This window comes from Oncorhynchus gorbuscha, linkage group LG06 (genome assembly GCF_021184085.1).
Source record: "Oncorhynchus gorbuscha isolate QuinsamMale2020 ecotype Even-year linkage group LG06, OgorEven_v1.0, whole genome shotgun sequence".
In the NCBI taxonomy this organism is placed as follows: domain Eukaryota; kingdom Metazoa; phylum Chordata; class Actinopteri; order Salmoniformes; family Salmonidae; genus Oncorhynchus; species Oncorhynchus gorbuscha.
Window position 1 is genome coordinate 43,452,237 of NC_060178.1, and position 7,828 is coordinate 43,460,064.

Sequence of the window (7,828 nt, forward strand, 5' to 3'; positions counted from 1 at the left end):
TCAGGATGGCAGTGTTATACTCAGATGGGGGAGGCCTGTGACAAAATCCAGGGATATATGGGACCAGGGATGTTGAGGGACAGGCAGTGGATGGAGAATACCAGCCGTAACTTACTGTCTTGTTCTGTGCGCAGACTGTGCAGGCGGCGACAAAAGTGGCAACATCCTGAACCATAGTAGGCCACCAAAAGCATTGTTGCACTGAGACCAGGGTCTGACGAGTGCCCGGGAGGAATGAGCCCACTCCAGGACCACGAAGCGGTCAGCGTCAGGCACAAACATTGTGTTATATGGGCCCCCCCAGGGTTCGGCTGGGAACACTGCGCATTCCGGACCTGTTTCCCTATACCCCAGCTGAGTGACATGCCTGGCAACGAGGTGGGAAGGATGGTCTCGGGCTCTGGGGAGGTAACCGTAGGGTTATAGCGATGAGACAGAGCATCCAGCTTGATGTTCTTGGACCCCGCCCGGTAGGAGATGGAAAAGTTGAACCGGGTAAACAGCAGGGCTCATCTCGCTTGCCTGGAGTTGAGGAGCTTGCGGTGCGGAGATACTCCAGGTTTTTGTGGTCAGTCCACACAATTAATGGATGTTCCACCCCTTTTAGCCAGTGCCTCCATTCCTCCAATGCCATCTTCACCGCGAGAACCTCCAGATTCCCCACAACGTAGTTCCTCTTCATGGTATTGAGGCAGTGGGAGAAAAACGCGCAAGGATGCATCTTAACCTCTCTGGGATATTCGTGCCAGTGAAAGTGCAGGGCGCCAAATTCAAAACAACAGACATCCCATAATTAAAATTCCTCAAACATACAAGTATTTCACACCATTTTAAAAATAAACTTGCTGTAATTCCAGCCACAGTGTCCGATTTCAAAAAGGCTTTACGACGAAAGCACACCAAACCATTATGTTAGGTCAGCACCTAGTCACAGAACTTTATCAAACAAAACATACATGTATTGTGTAACATGAAGTCCTATGAGTGTCATCTGATGAAGATCATCAAAGGTTAGTGATTCATTTTATCTCTATTTGTGCTTTTGTGACTCCTCTCTTTGGCTGGAAAAATGGCTGTGTTTTTCTGTGGCTTGGTGGTGACCTAACATAATCATTTGTGGTGCTTTCGCTGTAAAGCCTATTTGAAATCAGACAATCTGGTGCAAAAACACAAAAATCTTTAAAACGGTATAAGATACATGTATGTTTGAGCAATTTTAATTATGAGATTTCTGTTGTTTTGAATTTGGCGCCCTGCACTTTCACTGGCTGTTGTCATATCATCCCATTAACAGGATTGCAACCCTAAGAACTTCTTAAGGGTAGGGGGCAGCATTTGGAATTATGGATAAAAAGCATTCCCAAATTAAACTGCCTTATACTCAGGCCCAGAAGATAGGATATGCATGTAATAGATTTGGATAGAAAACACTCTGTGTTTTCTGTTAAAATAAGGTCTGTGAGTATAACAGAACTGATTTGGCAGGCGAAAACCTGATAAAAAAAATGTAATATGTATTTTGTACATAAATAAGCCGCACATGTCTATAAGCCGCAGGTGCCTACCGGTACATTGAAACAAATGAACTTTACACAGCCTTTAAACGAAACACGGCTTGTTACAAAAATTAATAGGCCTTTAAACGAAACATGGATTGTAACAAAAATAAATAGGCTTTTAAACAAAACACGGCTTGTAACAAAAATAAATAGGCTTTAACGAAACACGGCTTGTAACAAAAATAGCAGTAAACAGTAGCCTACCAAGAAAATCATTGGGCACTATCTTCCTCCTCCTGTGCACTGAAACCACTGAAGTTATCTCCTTCGGTGTCGGAGTTGAATAGCCTCAGAATTGCTTCATCCGATGTTGGATTGTTTTCATTGTTGCTCTCGTCACTTTCATCCGGAGGCAAATTCCCCGCTAAGCTCATGCTGTCCTCTTCAACACGCAGCAGTCCAGCCTTTTGAAACCCGTTGATGATAGTGGATTTTTTGACAATGCTCCACGTTGTCAGGACCCACTGGCAGACTTGACCATAAGTTTCTCTTCGCATGCGGCCCATTTTAGTGAAGGATTTCTCCCCACTTGTCACCCAAGCCTCCCACTGAACACGAAGCGCCACCTTAAATGCACGATTTACACTGATTTCGAGTGGCTGCAAATTCTTTGTTGTGCCCCCAGGAATCACAGCTGGAATTGAGTTTATCCTCTTGATGGCTTCTTTCACAGAATCTGTTATGTGGGCCCTCATGCTGTCCAACACGAGCAATGCCTTGTTATTGTGAAAGAATCCTCCCGGTCACTTGCCATAACACTCCGTATGCCATTCATGCATTAGGCCTTCCGACATCCATCTTTTCCTGTTGACTTTCATAACAATTCCTCTCTGGAATGTTTCTTTTGGCATCGTCAAGCGTTTAAAAATCAACATCGGTGGAAGCTTTTCTCCCGATGCCGTGCAGAACACAGGTGAAGTGCGTTTTTTCATTCCCGGTTGTTTTCAGCGTGACGGATGATTCACCTTTCCTGTTGACAGTCCGAGTGAGAGGCAGGTCAAACGTCAGAGGAACCTCATCCATATTTATGATGTCGTGCGGGCTGATGGAATGCTCCGCTATCTTTGCATCAGTGAATTTGCGGAAGTTTGAAACTTTTTTCTCGTAGTCGGGAGGGAGCTGCTGACACAGACTCGTCCGTACCCTTGATGGACAGGCCTTTACGTCTCAAATCTTAGACACACGATGGTCCACCTCTAAAATCCTCAAACTTCATTGTGGTGGCGATTGTTTTGGCTTTCAGTCGGATCTGCACAGTTGAAACACCTCGGCCGTCTGCTCTCTGTGTTTTGACCCAGTCTTCAAGCTCATTTCCTAGTTCGGGCCATCTGCTTTTCTTCCCTCTGAAAGCTTTTGTTGTCTTTTTACACTGAGTCAGTTCCTCACGGTGCTGTTTCCAACGTCTTATCATCGACTCATTAAGGCCAAGCTCCCGTGCAGCAGCTCTATTTCATTTTCCAACAGCCAGATTGATCGCCTTCAACTTGAAAGCTGCATCAAATGCATTTCTCTGTGTCTCTGCCATGATGAGGGTAACAAAATGACTACCGTAATCAGAATGATGGGAAGTTTGAGCACGCTCGATTTACGTCACATTATGTGATGGTGCTCAGTTTTTTGGCGGCATGAATCTTGTGAAAGCGGGAAAAATCCATGAATTAGTTGCGTCATTGTATAAGCCGCGAGGTTCAAAACGTGGGAAAAAAGTAGCGGCTTCTAGTCCGGAAATTACGGTAATTGTAAGGTATGGTTTCGCCGTAAAGCACTTTTTTAAATCTGACACCGTGGTTGGATTCACAAGAAGTTCATATTTAAACCTATGTAAAATAGTTGTATCTTTTCTGAGTTTTTATAATGAGTATTTGAATTTGGCGCTCTGCAATCTCACTTGATGTTGGCTTGGTGGGACGCTACAGTCCCACATACCCTAGAGAGGTTAATGCAACTGCTGTGTCAGATTTCAAAAGAGCTTTACCGAAAACGCACACCATGCAATAATCTGAGTACAGCACTCAGACAACAAAACAAGCCATACAGATATCCGCCATGTTGTGGAGTCAACAAAGTCAGAAATAGCATTATAAATATTCACTTACCCTTGATTATCTTCATCAGAATGCACTCCCAGGAATCCTAGTTCCACAATAAATGTTTGATTTGTTCCATAAAGTCCATCATTTATGCTCAAATTCCTCCTTTCTGTTCGCTCGTTTAGTACACAATCCAAACTCACGACGCGCAGGCAATTCCAGGCGAAAGTTCATATGAAAAGTCATATTACAGTTTGTAGAAACATGTCAAACAAAGTATAGAATCAATCTTTAGGATATTTTTAACATAAATCTTCAATAATGTTCCAACCGGAGAATTCCTATGTCTGTAGAAATGCGATGGAACGCAGCTACCTCTCACATGAGCGCACGTGATCAGCTCATGCCACTCTGGCAGACCTCTGACTCATTCAGCTCCCATTCCCCCCTCCTTCACAGTAGAAGCATCAAACAAGGTTCTAAAGACGGTTGAAATCTAGTGGAAGCCTTATGAAGTGCAATATGACCCCATAGACACTGTATATTGGATAGGCAATGACTTGAAAAACTACAAACCTCAGATTTCCCACTTCCTGGTTGGATTTTTTCTCAGGTTTTTGCCTGCCATATAAGTTATGTTATACTCACAGACATCATTCAAACAGTTTAAGAAACTTCAGAGTGTTTTATATCCAAATATATTATTAATATGCATATATTAGCAACTGGGCCTCAGTAGCAGGCAGTTTCCTCTTATTCATCCAAGCTACTCAATACTGCCCCCCAGTCCCAAAGAAGTTAAGATCCAGGGCAGAACATTGGGACAGGACCGCCCCCACTCCGACATCCGAAGCATCGGCCTCCACCACAAACTGATGGGAAGGGTCAGGATGAACCAGGATAGGAGCCTTGTTGAAGCGATTTTTAAGGTCCCGGAAAGGCCGGTCAGCGGCAGAGGACCATGTGAACGGAAGCTTGGTAAAGGTGAGTGCAGACAGGGGGGAGGCCAGGGTGCTGTAACCCCGGATGAAGTTGCGATAAAAGTTGGTGAATCCCAGGAAGCATTGCAGCTGCACCCTGGACGTAGTCTGAGGCCAATCCACCACTGCTCTCACCTTCTCGGGATCCATCTGGACACTCCCTGCAGAGATGATGTAGCCCAGAAAGGGAATTTTCCTCCTTAACGTCTAGTGACACCCCATCCCGTAAACAGGACCGTTGTCATCATCTGACACTAATTAGCATAACGCAACGGACATAAATATTACTAGAAAATATTCCTATTCATGAAAATCACAAGTGAAATATATTGAGACACAGCTTAGCCTTTAGTTAATCACCCTGTCATCTCAGATTTTCAAAATATGCTTTACAGCCAAAGCTAGACAAGCATTTGTGTAAGTGTATCGATAGCCTAGCATAGCATTTTTTCCAGCTAGCAGCAGGTAACTTGGTCACGGAAATCAGAAAAGCAATCGATTTAAATTGTTTACCTTTGATGAGCTTTGGATGCTTTCACTCATGAGACTCCCAGTTAGATAGCAAATGTTCCTTTTTCCCAAAAATATTATTTTTGTAGGCGAAATAGCTCCGTTTGTTCTTCACGTTTGGCTGAGAAATCGCCCGGAAATTGCAGTCAGAAAACGGCGAAAAATATTCCAAATTAGGTCCATAATATCGACAGAAACATGGCCAACGTTGTTTATAAGCAATCCTCAAGGTGTTTTTCAAATATCTATTCGATAATATATCCATCGGGACAATTAGTTTTTCAGGAGGACCGATTGGAGTAATGGCTACCCCTGTATTTTACGCGAGAATCTCTCTTGAGGCATCAGGTGACCACTTGCGCAATGTAGCTGCCTACGGGTATTCTTCAACATAAATGCGCAAAACTACGTCACAATGCTGTAGACACCTTCAGGAATCCGGAGAAAGAGTAATCTGGTTGATAGCCCATTCACTGCTCAATAGGGACGCATTGGAACACAGTGCTTTCAAAACATGACGCACTTCCGGATTGGATTTTTCTCAGGCTTTGGCCTGCAACATCAGTTCTGTTATACTCACAGACAATATTTTTACAGTTTTGGAAACTTTAGAATGTTTTCTATCCTAATCTGTTAATTATATGCATATTCTAGCATCTTGTCCTGACAAAATATTCTGTTTATTACGGGAAAGTTTTTTTTTCTGAAAATACTGCCCCCTAGTCACAAAAGGTTAACAAACAACTGGTTCTCCAGAAGGCGCTGGAGAACCTATCGGATGTGGAGCACGTGTTCTTGGGGGGAGCGAGAGAAGACGAAGATGTCATCAATGTAGACAAAGACAAACCGGTTCAACGTGTCACGGAGAACATCATTCACAAGAGCCTGGAACACAGCAGGGGCGTTGGTGAGGCCAAAGGGTATGACCAGATATTCGCAATGGCCGCTGGCCGTGTTGGAGGAGGTCTTCCACCTGTGTCCCTATTGTATCCACACCAAGGGGTAGGCTTTTTGTAGATGCAGTTTGGAGAAAACAGTGGCCCCCTGGAGTGGCTCGAAGGCAGAGGAAATGAGTGGTAACAGATAACGCTTCTTCCAAAGTAACGTCATTATTACCTGGTAGTCAATGGACGGGTGCAGGGTCTTGACCTCTCCTCAAAGAAGAACCCTGCGCCAGCGGGAGAGGAAGAGGAAGAGATAAATCCTGTAGCTAGGGAGTGCTCAATGTAGGTCTCCATAGCCTTGGTCTTTGGTCCCGGCAGAGAGTAGAGACTTCCCCGGGGCAGCGTGATGCTAGGGAGAAGGACAATCCTGCAGTCATCGGGGAGGTGCGGCGGAAGAGAAGTGGCCTGGGACTGAACACCTCCCGGAGGTCCTGGTGCTCCGCAGGAATGGAAGAGAGGTCCGGAGCAACTTCCATGCCCCCAGGAATACGTCCCGGAGCAGCTTGCACCGACTTCAGACAATGGGCTTGGCAGAACGGACTCCAGCCCATGATAGCACCCATAGACAAGTTGATGAGGGGATTGTGTCAATGGAGCCAGGGGATCCCAAAACCACGGGAATCTGGCGGGACTTGATGAGCAGGAATTGAATCGTCTCGCTGTGATTCCCTGACACACGTAGATTGATGGGAGTAGTGTTATGGGTGACCCGACCTATAGAGCTGCCCGTCCAGTACATTAACATCCATGGGAATGGAGAGGGGCTGAGTGGGTATGTTCAGCTCAATAGCCAGTGTGGCGTCCAAAAAGCTCTCATCAGCCCCAGAGTCAATTCGGACCCGGAGAGATTTGGACTAGTTTCCTCTCAGCAGAATTATATGAAAAGGGGTGCGAGTAAGGGAAGCATAAAAGTTCTCCACATGACCCACTATACTCGCTCCTACCGGTGAGCCTGGTCTTTCACTGGGCAAGAGGACAAAAAATGACCAAAAGTCCCACAATACACCCAGCTCCTTGCGTTGATCCTGTGTTGCCGTTCCGCTGGCGACAGCCCAGCTTTGCGTAGTTGCATAGGCTTGGGAAACAGTGACTCGGCCGTCTTCGATGACTCCTGAGGAAGGTCGGGAAACATCGGGTGCTCTCGGCAACGGAACCGTCATAGACTTGCGGGATGACTCAGAGGCGAGGTGTAATCCCTGGACGTGCGAGCGAAATTGAATTTCCTCTCGATCCATCATTCCCGCAATCGCCAATCGATGCGGATGGTCAAAGCGATGAGGGAGTCAAGATCCATAGGTAAATCCCCAGCAGCAAGCTCGTCCTTAACCAGAAGGGGACTAGGGTTCCAATTTGGGAACACCCCCCCCCCCCCCCCACGTTCAGCTGCAAGGTGGCGCATGGAACGCAAAAATATTCCTAAAAATATTTAACCTCCACACATTAACAAGTCCAACAAGTCCAGCATGTCAGATTTCTAAAATGTTTTACGGCGAAAACAGCACCTATTTATGTCAAACCACCACCGAAGACACAGCTAATTTGCATAGCCAAGTTGAAAAAAATATGCAATCAACAAACGCAGGATTAAAAGAAAAATAATGCACTAACCTTTTGAAATCTTCATCAGATGACAGTAATATAACATGTTACACAGTACATTTATGTTTTTTTCAATAATATGCTATATATATCCATAAATCTCTGTTTACAATGATGCATCGTTCAAAAAATGCTACTCAAATGTCCTGAGAAATGACGATAGCTCCGGCAGATAACGTCAGCTAACAAGGAATACACATCATAAA